Here is a 17,535-nt window from a genome sequence, read left to right as displayed (position 1 = left end):
AAAGACATCTGAGATAAGACCATAGAAATGTCTGTGTGTTCATCTGAACCAGACATTTGTGGTTTACCCATCACTGCAGGCCTGGTCCTGCTCGATCTGAATTAAACAGCAAAAGTACTCCACGATCCCTAGGTTTTTACCTTGGTAGTATGAAAATGCATGAAAATCCAATCCTTCGCTTGCTTACCTGCAGCCTTTATTAACTTCAGAATTTGCTCTTTAAAAACCCAGTTCTTTAGTACAGTAAAACCTGTGTTATCCAGCAAGCTTGGGGATTAGGGCATTCCGGTTATCTAAGGGTCCCATCAACCTAGGAAAAACCAATGGACAATAATAGTTAAACTCAAGTTTTTAATATTCGTAGTTTTGTAGTGTGAGGCAGTTGGTCTCACATTTCTATTTTCAGTTAAAGATGATTAGTACTTCTTAAATAAAAATTGTTAAGACAATCATGGTAAACCAACCCAGGCCTGTGTGCCTGAAAATGTGACAGTATTGTGGCTGGGGACACAAAGCTTTCTAGTTGACAGAGTGCCGGATAACAAAGATTTCACTGTACCTTCTATTTGAGGAGCTAAAACATCTTCATAAGCATCTGTGAGCTGAGTTTCACAGCATACATATGGGCCCAGTTATCCCTGTTTACAGCTGGGGCACAGAGTGGTTAAGTGACTTGTCCAAGGTCACACAGGAAGCACTAGGAATAGAACATTGTATTCCCGATTCCCAGTTCTGGGCTTTAACTGCAAAAAAATCCTTCACCAAAAGGATGCACTTAATTAACAGTACTGCAGAAGCATTTTAAGGGGCCTATTTGAAATTTGGAATCAGTGTTTTAGGGGAATTAACTGCTACTGTATTGTACTAGCTACATTATAAGTGAGAGAAACACTCTCTGTTCCTCCAAACTCCAGAGCATGGAATTCATGTATACCCAGTGCTGTATAAACACTTGGGAAGACAAGGGACCTTTAGGCCATCAGCTCAAATCCAGTAAGTTAATTAATAAAAGTTGTTAACCTGTGTGTCGGTGGTCTCAGTCCAGTTCCTATTGAACAGGTGTCTATATCACAAAACCACCATCACTTCACATGCTTTCAAAAGACACAACAAGAACTGACTGGGTATATAAACTGTTTTACTTTTAGATATGGTCCCTGTGAATTGAGGATGAGGCTCTGAAGGGATAGATGTGGTTCTGAGTTTGTGCTCTATCTGGTCTGCTCTGCCCTATAGACAAAAAGGCACATCAGTCTCCAGTGCTGTCACTCTGAAAGCTTTTATATGCATAAAGACACACCCAAACACTTGTAAGAAATGCAAACAATTAAAAAAAAATCTATTTTATATCCCTGCACCTACCTGAGCTATTTTATGGACAAAATTATATCTTGCTATTTAATTTTAAAAATTATTTAGTAATAAAGATCCCAACATAAAACTTCACTAACAATAAAATCTACAGTGCATTCCAGATATTATTTCCAGGCTACCATTTATAAAGAATCTCATAAAACAGGGTATTGTGTTCTAAGGCAGCGCAAATTACTAGCTAGGGTTAGTCAGCTAATGCTAGCATTAGGCAGGACATGTTACAAGAAATGCATTCTCTATAAAATGACAAGACATCATGCACCATAGAGCAGCAATATTTGACAACAAATATGTGAAATGCAGAATTATTTAACCAGTGTGCGCATAGGACAACTAATTTGAGGACCACAAAAGCACTTTATAAAGGCAGGACAGCCTTAGTAATTAGGTAGCTGGTACTTACAGCTGGAGAGTCAGGGGTAGGGCCAGACGATAATTTTGACTATAGCCTTGAAATCAGGCTGCCAACCTCCACTTTCATCTTCCTTGCATTAGCTAACCAATAGATGTGGCTCCTATTAATGTGGCTGTCAACCTTCAAGGAGGTTCTCAGAGTTTAACCTTGTCCTTGTCTCCTGGGCTCTTATGTCTACTTTCCTCATTTTCTACTGGAGGGATGCTATTGATGAGTATCTCCAGGCCATACCCCTCAAAGGTCTTCAGTGGGGTGTCCTGCTGCTGTTTAAATTAAGGCATCACTGAGAACAGAGATAGAGCCTTCAGATTCTCAGATGAAAAACACTATTTAATTCTTACAAAATTATTAATAGTTCAATACCCACAATCCGTTCTATTATCTATATGTTCTTGTACCATACTAATCCCCGGACTATCTGAGGGCCTTTCAGTAGTGCATTAAGCAACATGACTAACTTCTCTGTCAAATCTTTGCAGCTCTCTGTGTATGCACGTATTTTGAAACAAGTGGAAAGACTCAAAATAATATAAAACTTGCCTTCAATTTTACTAGTGCTTCTTCAAAGCTAGTAAATGTAAAGGAATCACTAAAATAACAGGAGTAGAATTATGAGTGCAGATATTCTGCCAGGACACATATTAATTCCTTCATTTCTGTGTCAGGACGAAATTAAGCTGCCAGAAATGTTGTAGGCTTCCTTCTCTTCTGCTAAACTTTTATACAATTTATATTCTCACATCTCAGTTTTGAAAAAAGTTGTACTTTACAGTTCTGCATATGCCATATTATAATATAACCTGACAGGTTTTAATCACCTGTAGTTACTACTGTATGTGCAGAAAAAAACTAACATTACCAGTTTTTCACTCCTGATACTAGGTACTAGAGTTTGCAAGCTTGCATAATGTTCCAGGATTGTAATATTACACATCTGGAGATTTACAATAATTCCTTATTGATACAGAACAAAAAGTTCTTTCTGAATGAAATGATACAATTTTGTGAAGACTGTTGATCTCCACTACATAATCCTCAATAATCTGATTCATGTTTATCCACTGCAGAATATTAGTCATGATGATGATATTACAGAAACATCTACAGAAAAGTAGCAGCAGTACATTCCTATAGTAGTTGTTGAACTGTTTCCAGTCAAATAGCTTGAGAAAACTTAAAATAAAAAAGTTGCTTTTTTCCATCATAAAATCTGTATTTTTATACTTGGCTTTTTGAATACCTAGAAAAGAAAAAACAATCACACCCATGATATTGAGTTCTTCCCGTAAACGCCCTCAGTAGTTTCATTGCCAATATTTTTGTTGCTAGTCCCCATGGAAACTAGTTCAATGTTTTGTTTTTTTAATTAAGACAGGACTGTGCAAAGTCCCATTTCTGCCATTATAGGTTTTAAATAATTGAAGTACTAGTGCTGTGCAAGTAGTGGTCAGATTTGCCTATATTTAAACAATTTTTAAAGCACTTGAGCCTCATAGATTAGATTGAAGCTGGTCAAAAATATTTTAATGAAAAACTGAAAAATGTTGAAAACCAAATATATTTTAAATTTTGGGATAAAAATGGGAATGATAATTTTCACCCTGTCTCATTTTTCTTCATATTTTTCAGTGTAAAATGGGAAGAGGGAGACAAAGAAAAAAATGAAAACACATAATTTTGAAAAAGGCCATTTTAATCAAAAACACATTTTGAATTAAACATTTTATAACCTTTTAACCAATTCTATGAGCAAACTAATTTTGTGACAAAATACAAGATCATTTTTTAAAAGCAAGCATGTGCAGAAATGCAAACCAATATCTCATTGTGGAAGTCAGAATTCGAACATGATTATAGCTAGGAACATGCCCCAAATCCAAACCTATACCCATACTCAGATATATATGTGCATACGGAAAAGTGTGGACACCATTGTATAAATGACTGTGGGAAATCTGACTCATTTATGTTACTGAAGAAGTAAAGTAGCATTTAGAAGAATTAAACTTGGACATGAAGAATGCAAATAAAAAAAAATAGCGAAGGCCTTGTTTCAGTCCTCATAACATTTTGAATAAATCAGAAAAGTTCTCTGAACAGTAATTATAATTCTCAGATTATGGCAAACCATGTACATCAGGAAAGACTTAAATATCAGAATTCAATTGATGATTACTTTACACATCCCTTGGTAAAATTCTTTCTGAATTTCAGCCAAAAGCTAATGAATTATTAAACCAAAGCTATAATTTTCATGTTTGGCAGTGCACTCTGCCTTGAAGCCTTATGCTATTCATATTGTTGGGTTAAATCTCATCCCACTGTATTCACATAGGGTAAAATCCTAAATCTGGTCCTGCTGTATAAGGGGGCCAGAAAGCATGGTCATGCACAGAGACATCATAGTTCCACCTGCCAGGCAATTGAGCTCTGAGGCAGTCTACGTTGCTTGAATTCACAAGAAGGTTGTGGGGATCTCATGGATACCTCACAAACTACAAATGGGACATTGGCCACGAAGCCTGCTTAAGGGGTACATGCCAAGTAGTGGCTATTACAACACCTCTGAATACTGGTACCTTATATGGGGTTAAGACTCTCTCTGGGTATGTCTACACTACAATGTTAGTTCGAACTAACGGATGTTAGTTCGAACTAACATTCATAGCCGCTACACTAGCGCTCCGCTAGTTCGAATTTGAATCGAACTAGCGGAGCGCTTAGTTCGAACTAGGAAAACCTCATTTTACGAGGATTAAGCCTAGTTCGAACTTACTAGTTCGAATTAAGGGGTGTGTAGCCCCTTAATTCGAACTAGTGGGAGGCTAGCCCTCCCCAGGTTTCCCTGGTGGCCACTCTGGCCAACACCAGGGAAACTCTATGCTCCCCTCCCGGCCCCGGACCCCTTAAAGGGGCACGGGCTGGCTACGGTGCCCGTGCCAGGTGCACGCCTGCCAGCACCCAGCCAGCAGACCCTGCACCTGGCACGGCACAGAGCCACCCACCCGATGTCCCCCAGCCCACCCCCTCTTCCCAGGACCAGGCTGGCGGCTCCCGGGAGCTTGCCCTGGACCGCAAGAGGCGGGCACCTTCCTGGGCTAGTGCGGACATCGTGGACCTCGTCCACGATCTCCGCACTAGGCACAGGAAAGTGGCCAGCTAGGACAGGAGAGCTGCCAGCCTGGCCACCCAGGAGCAGGTGTGCATGAAAATCAAGGTGGTCCACTGAGACCCCCGACCCTGAGCCCTGAGCTTACAATGGCCGTCCTGGGTCACACCAAAGGTCCATCTAGCCCAGTAGCCTGTCTGCCGACAGTGGCCAACCCTAGGGACCCTGGAGGGGATGGACCGAAGACAGTGACCAAGCCATTTGTCTCGTGCCGTCCCTCTCCAGCCTTCCACAAACTTTGGGCAGGGATACCACTCCTACCCCCTGGCTAAGACTACTCCATGGACCCAACCTCCATGACTTGATCTCACTTCCCTTTAAACTCTGTTCTAGTTGTAGCCTTCACAGCCTCCTGCAGCAAGGAGTTCCGCAGGTTAACTATTTGCTTTGTGAACAACAACTTTCTCTTACTAGTTTGAAGCCTGCTACCCATTCCTTTCCTTTGGTGTCCTCTAGTCCTTCTTTATGGGAACTCATGAAGAACTTTTCTGAATGCACCCTCTCCACCCAACCCCTGCTTTTAGAGACCTGTCCCCCCTCCATCTCCTCTTTTCTAAGCTGAACAGTCCCAGTCTCTGTAGCCTCTCTTCATCTGGGACCTGTTCCCAACCCCTGATCATGTTAGTTGCCCTCCCCTCTCCCAGCCTTTCTCTTCCCCTCTCCCACCTCCTTTTCCCAGTCTCCCCCAGTTTTGTTCAATAAAGACAGAGTCAATGTTGGAAGAAACGTTATCTTTATTTTGTACATCAATAAGAAGGGGGCTAGGGAAGGGTAAGTGGAAGGAGGTGAGGGAGGAATGGGGTACGAGCCCCCAATGGGGAGGACTGGGCTGGCTCTGCGGGCTTCTGGGGGTGAAAGCTCTCCTGCAGCCCCCCGATTGTCCCCTCTCCCCAGATGGCAGCCTGCGGCAAGTGCAGCCGGGCTGATGGCCGAGTGCTGTGATGTGCCCAGTGTGGGTAGTCCGGGCACTCCAAGCCAGAACTTCTTTGCAAGCGGGGCACCCCTTAGAACTGTCTGTCCGGGGTGGGGGTCGGGACTCTTTAAGCACAGCCCTCGGCTAGCCTGAGACAGTATCTCCACACTCTAAGTCCTCCTCTGATGCCCTGCCGGCACTGCTTCTGGCCATCCTTAAGCCCTGTTAAGAGTCCACTCAATGTGGACTTGCTAGTTCGAATTAGCAAAATGCTAATTCGAACTAGTTTTTAGTTCTAGACGCGTTAGTTCGAATTAGCTTAGTTTGAATTAACTAATTCGAACTAAGTTAGTTCGAACTAGCGCTGTAGTGTAGACATACCCTCTCTGTGTAAGGAATGGAGGACAGCGTCCTACAGCCTGCTTTCTCTGACATGAGTGTTCATGCAACAGGATGCTAGGTAATTAACACCTAAGCCTCTCTCAGCAGAAGGACTGACTGGGGGTGCACTTCATCATGCTCAGAGAAGACCAAAGCATTGGAACGAGGGCTTCTGGTCAGTGTTTCCTGTAAGCTGAGCACTTGGGCAACCACCCAGGAGAGATTCAAATGCTGCTCAACTGATTGACAGAGCACCCACAGGCACCCACAGCCAGCAGCGTGTGTTTCTATTGGTGGTGCACATCTGCACATGCCTTGGTGTATATAATAAAATTTATCCCACACATGAATGTAAAAAAAATTAGAGGGAACATTGGCTCTGGGGGTACTACTGTAACATCAGCTTGAAGTGGTTTCCATTATATATGGAGTTTACAGGTTTTTTTAAATGTCTCTCAGCACACGTTATAAAATTTGTACCATCACCCCTGGCATCAAATAGTTCGTCCTAAATCAGCCTCTGCTTTAAGAGGGCACCATGGTCTCCTCCCATACCCAGCAGGCAGAGGGTACATTGGATAGTGTTTTCTTAACATTCACTGCAACAACCAGGGAAGGATTTGGCCACATAGGAGATTTTTGCCATAGATTTCAATGGGAGCAAGATCAGACTGTATAGCTTGTCTCTCCTTCCAAATGACCACACTTCAGTCAACCGATAAATGTTATAAAAAACTTACATAATATCAGATTCTCTATGATGATGATGGATTTTTTCTGCTTTTCTTCAGTATGATGGAAATGGACAGTGAAAATGTTGGAAGTTCCTTTTTATGTAAGTTATATTTTGTAACACCCAAAGGCTATTTTCATTAGATAACTCTACATTTTGAACTCTCCCCTTGTGACCTTTTTTCTTACATTAAAAGAGCAAAGGTCGTCCCACAGCTGCCTTTATTGCGAGCCTTGGTTTGGAGAACTTGTACAGTAATTCCTCGCTTAACACGTGCCCGCTTAACACGTTTTTGCGATAGCACAATTTTTTTTTAGGGAACATTTTTTGAACAACACGTCCCGTCCCCGCAATAACACAATTTCCCTTACCAGCCGGCCGGTCGCTGGCAGTTGAGTGGGGCTTCTCCTGCCTCCCTGAAAAGCAGCGGAGGTTCGCCACGCACCACGCCATGGCAGGATGCCTTACATCTCACGAGGAGGGGTCTCCAGGGAACAGCGCAGCAAGCGGCAAACCTCTGCCACTTTGCAGGGAGGCAGGGAAAGCCCCGCGTAGCTGCCGGTGACCGGCCAGCTGGGGAAACCCAGCAGCCAGCTGTAAATGGGGGGCGGAGGAGAGGGAGCAAAGCATCCTCAGAGGGGGTTGCCGGGGAATGGCGCAGTGAGCTGCGAACCTCTGTAGGCAGGGGGAAGCCCCGCACAGCTACCAGCTGGGGAAACCCAGCAGCCGGCTGTAAGCGTGGGGCAGAGGAGAAGGAGCAAGGAATCCAGCCAGAGGGGGTCATCGGAGAATGGCGAGGTGAGCGGCAAACCCAGCCGCCGGCTACAAGCCCCCTCCCCTGTCCTTCCCATCCCTTCTCCAGAGCCAAACACCTCCCCTCCCTGCTATAACCCAGTCTTCTTTCTCCCCCAACCTTATGTCCTTGTCACAGATGCTAACAAGTGCAGGCTGGAGCTAAGAGCACATGTGCGCTTGAAACACAACCTCTACCTTTTCCATTATTTTCAATGGGAAAATTGACCCTGCATAACACGTTTTCACTTAGCACTATCATTTTCTGAAACGTAACTACCGTGTTAAATGAGGAATTACTGTATATAAAATTGGAGCTAGCAACCTGATCAATTGACCAATGAAATACTGTCAATTAACCACCTGCTGTTTGACCACAGTCAAATACTGTCAGGCTGCGTCTAGACTGGCATGATTTTGTGCAAAAGCAGCCACTTTTGCACACAATCTTGCCTCCTGTCTACACTGGCCACGAGTATTTGCGCAAGAACACTGACTTTGTAATGTACAAAATCAGTGGTTCTTGCACAAATACTCTGACGCTCTGCTCAGGGATAAGCCCTCTTGCGTAAGTATTCTTGCGCAAGAGGGCCAGTGTAGACAGCAACGTTAATTTCTTGCGCAAGAAATCCCGATGGCTAAAATGGCCATCGGAGCTTTCTTGCACAAGAGAGCGTCTACACTGGCACGGATGCTTTTGCGCAAAAGGAAATCTTTTGTGCAAAGGCACATGCCAATATAGACTCTCTCTTGCGCAAATACTTTTAACAGAAAAACTTTTCCGTTAAAAGTATTTGCGCAAAATCATCCAGTCTAGATGCAGCCTCAGATATTCCAGCAAGAACGCCCTCTTATAAGCGGTGGTCTAATTTTTTTATTGCATTTTTTTAGAACTTCATTTAGTTGTTTTCATTAAAATAACTCACTTATGTAACATGTGTTTTGCAATGAGGCACAAGTATGTAAGGCTAAGCCTATTGGAGACATACTCTTTTTTGTTAATGTTTTTTCTATTTTAATAAATTAGTAATTTAGAATATTGGATCATTTTTTACATCATTTGACAATATTTGCCCAGTCAATTGACAGATCAATTAGTCAGATAGAATAAATGCCAGCATGAAGATATAGAAGGACTTTTGTACCAATCATATGCCAAACTCTAAATCAAACATCCTTCTATATCTTCATGCTGGCATTTATTCTATCTGGCTAATTGATTATTTCAATAAGCATTCCCACACTCTATGGGGTTTCTCGGTAACTGTGTAAGTATGGATATGTCTTTTCAGAAACTGTGGGGCATTGGCAACTGTGATTTTTCTGCCCAAACATCCATGAATATCACAAGGATATTTCTATAAAAAAATATGCAAGAAAGGAAGCTAATGGCTAAAATTTAAGATGAAATTTGAAAAAATAAAGAATTTGTGTTTGATTTCTGTGCTGTATTCTCATTAGGATCCTGTTGCATTCCTCTAATATAATCTTGGAGATCCAAAACTACAGGGTGAAAAACTCTCATTCTGAACAGATGTGAATCAGCAGAATTGTGTAGGCTCAACTGGGAAGTGGTTTAAACTTCCTCTTTCAATTTTTTTTGTTTTTAGACATTTGTCTTGTGATTATTCTTCAGAAGCTAAACCACTCCCTGAATAGATCCAAGATGCACCCTTTGATTCCACCAGCAATAAGACACAAAAATGGAAGCACCCAAGCAAACAGATTTAGATACCTTTTGCAGGAATTGACGTCAGAGCCAAAGTTTGGTAACATTCCACATTGCAACAAAAGAGTTAAACAATATAAAATCACAGATATCACCACAATGGCCTTTTAGATAGCGGTACTCTTGAGATAGCTAAACATCAAGAAAATATTTCCCTTTTTTTAAGATATTTGTGACAATATTTTTAAGAATTTGTGTGCTTTTTTTATTCTTCTTTTAAAATAATCAAAATTAAACACTAAATCATTGTATTTAAAACGTTGAACTAGAATAGACACAGAGAAAGGTGTTGTCCCCTGTTCGTAACCCAGCAGCATATACAGAGAAAGACACCACAAACGGCCAAGGGAATTCCCCTGGCACAGGGAGGGTAGTCTGTCATTAGCAGCCGTATGCTGCTGTCCTTGCAAACCCGGTTTAGGGGTAGATGAGGACATCTGCATTGCACACGCCTCTATGGAGATTCTATTGGCCGCATTATATCCTCAATTGCTTTAGGAGGCCGCCATTTGTTTATTTATACTGATGGACACATCAGAATTTGGGTGCTGCAAAGGTGGATGGAAAAGCCTCTCCCCCCCCCCTCCTTTCCCTGGACCACACCTCCAACTCTAAAACATATTCCCTGCTGCAGGGGCCTGCATTCCTATTGCATAAAGGCTGCAAGAGCATCTGCTAAAACTCTGACTCTGCCATTGACTGCAGTGGAGGTTGCAAGTGGTCAGCACCCCACAGGATTCAATAACTTAAAATTTGCTCCCCCCAGCCCAGCTGAGTCCCCCCACCCCCTCTTTGGCAGCACATCTGAGCTGTGCACCAGGCTCCTGACACCCCACTACATGATACCAGGCCCCCCTCCCCCTTCCTCCTCCCTGCCTGCAGCATGCTGGACTCCCAGGCACTCCTCCTGTCCTCCCCCCCACATGCAGCTCCCTGGACTCTCTGATCCTGAAACGTCTGTGGTCCTGCTGGACCTGGTTTATAGAGGTACAACCTGTAGTTCTATAAAAACCTTTGTTCTTTTACTAAGAAATGGAACAAATCTATAGGAGGATTATCACCTGGCCAGCAGCACTTTGTTTACGAGAACACTCTTCCAAGAACCTGTCTCTCCTCATCATGCCACATATCATGCAGGAGTTCACAGATCCTGACAAATTTCAAGCAGTAGGAAACAAAATGAGCAAATCCTTAGCCAGTGTCTACTGCTCTGCCTCTTCTGCTATACATACTGTGCCTGATTTTGCAGTTGAGCAATGCAGTCTTCCTATCTTGGGGGAGTCCTCCATATGGGACTTGATCCTGAGCACTGCAGCTCCCATTGTAGTCAGTGGAAGTGAGAGGTGCTCTCGGTTTTCAGAATCAGGCCCAAGGAGTCTAGCAAGATCAGGCTTATTAAAATTACACTTCCCTGTTATAGTAAACTTACTAATGAGAAAATTACACTGATTACTTTCAAGTTTTTGTTGTTGTTGTTTATTTATTTATTTATTTATTTTAAGAATTAAAGGGTAAATCCATGAACTTGGAAGCAGAGAAACTGAGATGGTCCAGCTTGCAGCTCTAATTTCCTCATCATAATTTCTATTCCACGCCTGGCGAGGAAGGTGGTACACAGTCATGGGGCAGAAGGGAACTGATGTCAGCATGGTTGCTGATCTGCCCCTGAACTATGCTTCTGGGAAGATGGGCCTATGAATCAGTACAGGCAAGGCTTTTTCCCTCACTGATACCCCAAGACGCTGAGATCTTTTAGCTCTTTTTCCCTGTCTACAATATAAACTCCTCGCCCCTGAGAGGAGAATGTGTTGATTTTTTTCTTTTGTTAGGGCTCTTTTTCCTGTGGAAAGCGAGGATTTGAGCCTGATGTAAGGAGCTTCCATAACATAATATAACCTACTTCCACATTTTTATGGTTCTATTAAATTAAAAATTGTTTAGCTGATCATGAATCTTACTGAAGATTTTTTTAAATCTGATATAAAACCATTTAATTTGTTAGCCCTGTGATAGAATTCCATAAATTAGTGTGGAAGTGTTTTTCACACCTAACAGAATGGTTTTTAGGTTTACAAATGCTGACTTCAGAGAAGTCATCTGCATAATATTGATAATACATTAAAGAGGAAAGTAGACAATCCATCCCTTTCATTCTATGTAATAATGGCATAGTGCTAAATAATTTCTTTTGCCGTCAGCTTAGTTTTTGCAACAAATAAGAGAGACAGCAGATGGCGTCTAGAGCAGTTTCTGCTATCTGTGTTTTTGTTTTGGTGTTTTAAATATTTATTTGTTCCTTTAACTATCCTATTTAAGAGAGATGTATCATTTATGTTGTGGGCATCTAAAAGATGTAAGGGCACAATATATTTTTGCTATGAAGCAGATAAACCCAAAATCTGATACCCATCAAGCATAGTGTTTATTTACACATTTGTTTTATGCCTTTTAACCCAATGAATTTTTCAGAGAAGTGAAGTTTTGTATAATGTATTAATTCTAATGGCATTGCGCTCTGTAATAAAAATATTTATTCTCAAATCATTAGCATTTTTTCATTTGAGATATGGACAAAACTTTATATACTTGTGCAAAAGATGCTCAGAAATGTCTCTTTGTCTGTGAGAGAGTATCTTTTTTTTTTTTAAATGAACTCAGTATTATTCAGTGGAATTTGCTTTCCAGGTTTGTGTCTGAATTTGACAGATGAGAGACTCCTAACCAGATTCTTAAATGAAGTCCAGCAAAAGAGTACAGAGGCAAGGCTGTGCAGGAGCTGGGGGAGAGGGAACATGGATAGGAAGAATGGAGAGAAAAGTAAGAGAAGTGGAGGCAGTAGCCAAGTTAGGCTGTACAGGATAAACTTAAAAAATAACAAATGGTCTGGTAGCACTTTATAGAGTAACAAAACGTGTAGATGGTATCATGAGCTTTCGTGGGCAAAACCCACTTCTCCAGGTGACTAGAGTTTGGAAGTGGGTTTTGCCCATGAAAGCTCATGATACCATCTATGTGTTTTATTAGTCTATAAAGTGCTACCAGACCATTTGTTGTTTTTTAAGTAAGAAAAGTGGGAACATCCTCATAGCAGACGTACTAGAGACAGCAGAGAAACAGTGGCACCTTAGCAGTCAGACAGGAAAATTCAGACATCAGCAAGGGACAGCTTCACAGGGAAGCCTAATTCAAAGATAAAAAAGCCAATCAAGAAAAAATAGGTGAGTCACAGAGGAAGAAGAGAAGCGATTCTTTGCCCTATTTCTTTTGGCCCAGCATGACACACTTTCCAAATAAATTACTGGAATAAGACGATCCGCTTGATTTCCACCATTGCATCTCTTTATCTGCCATCTCTCAGCTACATGTGGGATTCAGAACTGCCAGAAAAGTCAGGGGTTTTTCCCCCTTTGGCATCACTTCTGTTCTTTCCTCCCTCCTGCATTTCAGTCTGAATCAGCTGGGTCTGCCAATGCATATTGAGAACTGAATGGATTGATAATTAACTTCTTTGGAGCCCCAGTTTAGGAAAGAGGGTTAAGTACCAATGAAGTCAATGGTACTTGAAAATACTTTTAGAATGAAGCATGCACTTGGGGGGCTCTTTTTTTTAATTGTGGCCTCCAAGACTAAGAACACTCCAGACCCTAAAAAAATATGGCTACTAAGTTATATTACTGAGTTTCTTTTGGGTCACCCTCAACTGCTAATTTCCCAAAAACACTTAACTTTTATAATACTGACTCTAAAGCTACCAGGCAACAGGATCCGCATATGCACACACCCTATGTAATTTGAGAGAGAGACTGAAGACTACAAACTTGTCACGAAGTATGAGATTTGTATTGAGTGTTCATGATGGATTAAATGAGCCATAAGCTTAAGAACTTGCTTTAAACATATTAATAGCATTGCATTATCTTATGATAATTGCCATGTGTTATGTTTGTTAATCTCATAATTAACCTTTATCTTTAAAAATGGATAGTGTAGTCAGAAAGATGCCTCAATTTTTGCCCTCCCGTCAAGTTCAGTAATATGTACAATTACTGTAAATTAACACTAGTCATCTTAATAATTAATCTTCTATATTTGTGCGGTGCCTTTTATCTAAAAGTAGTTTAAAACCTGTACAGGGAGTCCCCGGGTTACGTACAAGATAGGGACTGTAGGTTTGTTCTTAAATTGAATTGGTATGTAAGTCGGAACTGGTACATATTGTAGGGGAAACTCTAGCCAAACATTTCTCCAGAGCTCAGTTTTATTCTCCCACACCTCACTTCCCTCAGTCCTTTATTCTCAAGCTGAGGTGTCTGCTGAGAAAAGCCGCTCTGCATCTCCCTGGTCTGCTGGGGGGGGCACTAGCTTCGCGTCTCCCTGGTCTGTTGGGGGGAAGCAGCTAGTGCGGGGTTGCCTCACCCCGTTTGTAAGTAGGGATCCGATGTAAGTCAGATCCATGTAACCCGGGGACTGCCTGTATATGCATAGCAATGTGTTAAATATTGCCATTCTAGCATGCAAAGGCAGCAATCAGTTGTGACTCAGAAGTTGAACTCTCCTCGGTAGATGCAGAACGGAACTTTGGCAATGGAATCTTCAGCAACCCCCTATCATCATGGAAACTGCCACAGAAACTTTGAAATCCACATTTCAAGGAGCTTGACCCACACAGAGTTAACTTAGTGGATCTCTAACATTTGTTTGTTTGTGTTTAAAATATTTTTACCCCACTTCTCAATTGTAAATATTCAAGGCGGCTTACAAAATTTCAAAACACAATATATAAAGAATTAAAATAAAATAGAAGACCCCAAGGGGAGGGAGAGGATAAAACCTACTAACACACACGAGAGGAGGGGCACACACACGCACGCACGCACGCACAAATTCAAGCACCAATGAAAGCATGGGTAAAAAGAGTGGTTTTAGCCTGGCGCCGAAACAACACCAGCATTGGCCCCAGGTTAATGTCTGGGGGGAGAGAATTCCATAGCCTGGGAATGAAAGCTGAGAAGGCCCTTCTCCACGTAGATATCAGCCCTGTCTCCATAAGTGGAGGAACACGGAGCAGAGACTCCCCAGCTGACCTTAATCCCCGGGCAGGTTCATACGGGAGGAGTGATCCTTCAAGTACCCCGGTCTCAAACCATTTAGGGCTTTATAGGTCATAAACAGGACCTTGAATTGTGCCCAGAAACTTTCTGGAAGCCCATGCAGCTGCCAGGGCATCGGCATGATGTGCTCTGTATAGCGAGTGTTAGAACTCGAGCAGCTACATTCTGGACCAGTTGAAGTTTCTGAAGACTCTTAAAAGGCAGCCCCACGTAGAGTGCACTGCAGCAGTCCAATCAAGACATGACAAGAGCATGAATCACTGTGGCCAGGTCATTCTTACTCAGGAAGAGTTGCAGCTGGCGGATCAGCCAAAGCTGCCCAAAAGCACTCCTGGCCACTGAGGAAATCTGGTTCTCAAATGTTAGAAATTTTCCAGAGTACTCCCAAGCTGTGTACCTGTTCCTTCAAGGAGAGTGCAATCCTGTCCAGAACAGGTAACACACCACGTTCCCGATCAAATGGCTTCCTGATCCATAGGACCTCAGCCTTATCTGGATTCAGCTTCAGCGTATTCAACCTCATCCAGGCCATCACTGCCTCCAGACACCGGTTCAGATCAATCACCGCCACACCTGGATCTGATGTCACAGGAAAATAGAGTTGGGTGTCATCTGCATATTGATGGCACCGTCCTCCAAATCTCCTTACAACCTCTCCTGATGGTTTCATGTAGATATTAAACAGCACAGGGGACAAGATGGAACCATGTAGGATCCCGTAGCACAATTTCCATAGGGTCAAGCATCAACCCCCTAGCTCCACCTTCTGAAAGCGTTCTGATAGGTAAAACCTAAACCACCATAAAACAGTGCCTCCAGTACCCAACTCTACCAGGCGCTCCAGAAGGATACCATGGTTGATGATATCAAAAGCTACCAAGAGGTCCAAAAGAATCAACAAGGACGCCCTCTCCCTGTCTTCTCCCAGTGTAGGTTGTCTACTATGGTGATAAGCAGACATGGTTTCTATTCCAAAACCAGGCCTGAAGCCAGACTGAAATGGATCCAGATAATCTGTTTCTTCCAAGAATGCTTGGAGTTGCAATGCCACCACCCGCTTGAGTACCTTGCCCAGGAAGGGAATATTAGTGGCTTGGTGATAGTTAGTCAAATCATGTGGGTCCAGTGAAGGCTTCTTAAGGAACATTTTTATCATCGCCTCTTTCAAGGCAGCGGGAATCATCCCAGATCTAAAAGAAGCATTAATAATCCTAACATGGAGGAATGAAACCCTGAAATGACCCTGCAAACATTTCAGCCTAGGACTCCAGAAAATATTCACACTTGATTCTTATGAAATAATATAAAAACCTCTCAGCCAACCCAACCATTTGCCTCTTCTGTGCTGCCGCTATATTTGTGGAATAGTCTCCCCAGCCCTCGTGTTAATCTGCTATTCATTCAAATACTTCCTCAGAACTTACTTCACCCACAAAGCTTTTCAAAAATCAACAAAGGAGGACATTATATTTAAAAACAAAATCCAAAACATGTATGGCCCACTGGTTAATTATGTATCTGTATCACTTGTCCACATTGTACAACAAGTATTGTGTCATTTTCTTTGTATTACAGAAGGCCAAGTGCTCTGTCATTATATATAGTTTTTTATATAGATTTAGATGATTAAAAAGATACCTAAGTAGAGCTGAAGGTGCCCTGGTACATCTTCAACAACACAATTAAATCTCAGCAGCATTAGCATGATCAGTTCATCCACCTGCAAAAACTCTTTTCCAGCCCTCCATGACTGTATAATATAACAAATAATAAAAAAATATAATGGTTTTAGGTTACCTGGGTGATACTTACCGTGTAACAGTTAACTGGCTCCAGGGAGCAGCCCTCCACCCGTGACCTGCAGCAGATGGAGCCCGCTCCAGCGCCACCAGGCCCACTGCACCATAGGCTAAGGCAGGAACAGGCAGCCCCGCTCAGAGCCAGGAGCTCTGGGTGGGGATGGGAGAGCCAGTGGTAGCCCTGGACGGGACCTCCATAGATGGCGGCAGCCCCGGACAGGGCCGCTGGAGCCAGAGGATGCTGCAACCAAGGCCAAGCAGGCTAGCTGCACCCCCAAAGTAGGGGGAGAGGCTGTGCAGTTCCCCCCCCCCCATCCCGCTTAATTGGCTAACCAGTTAAACCTAAGGTTTAACCAGTTAAATAATTAAACATGATTTTACATTCCTAAATGTCATATTTGCCATTCACTACAAAAATGAGAGGTCTCCCAGCTATGGATTAAGATCCTCATCCTCTAAAGATTAATTTATGTGAGTAAGTTCATGCAAAACAGGGTCTTGATTTACACTACTGAACTCAAAAAGTTCAACTTACAGGTCCCTTTCCATTCAGAGGGCCAACATATGATCTGTTCACCACTGAAGTTCCTTTTTCTCCCTACATGCACAAGATGCTAGTTGAACAGATTTCATATTTTCAGTGATGTTTCCTTATTCATGTGTACATTTCAATGAACCATTCTAGAAATAACCTCCAGTTTTCTATATTAACCAAAAACCAGCACTGCGTAAATATTGAATTGTACTGTTATCTGTTGAGGAACTAGATTTTTATAAACAGAGAAAATCCAAGCTTGTCAATCTGTGTATACTTGTTGTTAAATGTTAAAGTAGCTAACAAATAAGCATATTGCTTATTTGTTAGCATACTACTAATGAAAAAAAGCTGTTATTAAAGACTTCTCTCCCTGTGCATGTGCGTGTGTGTATTACAAACAATATAGATAGAATGATTATTGAATAGCTCAGGGAGATAATGATTTTATCAGTGTGAATTTGAGAAAGCCACATAGTCCCATGACTTGTGAAGCGAAGCCTGAGTTATGCAGGTAGACCCAAGTGAACTTTTGTATTGTTCCTCTCCATCTGGTATTCTAACTATATACATACAATATATAT

This window comes from Pelodiscus sinensis, chromosome 12 (genome assembly GCF_052426305.1).
Source record: "Pelodiscus sinensis isolate ZL-2025 chromosome 12, ASM5242630v1, whole genome shotgun sequence".
Taxonomy (NCBI): domain Eukaryota; kingdom Metazoa; phylum Chordata; order Testudines; family Trionychidae; genus Pelodiscus; species Pelodiscus sinensis.
Note: the sequence above shows the minus strand (reverse complement) of the source record.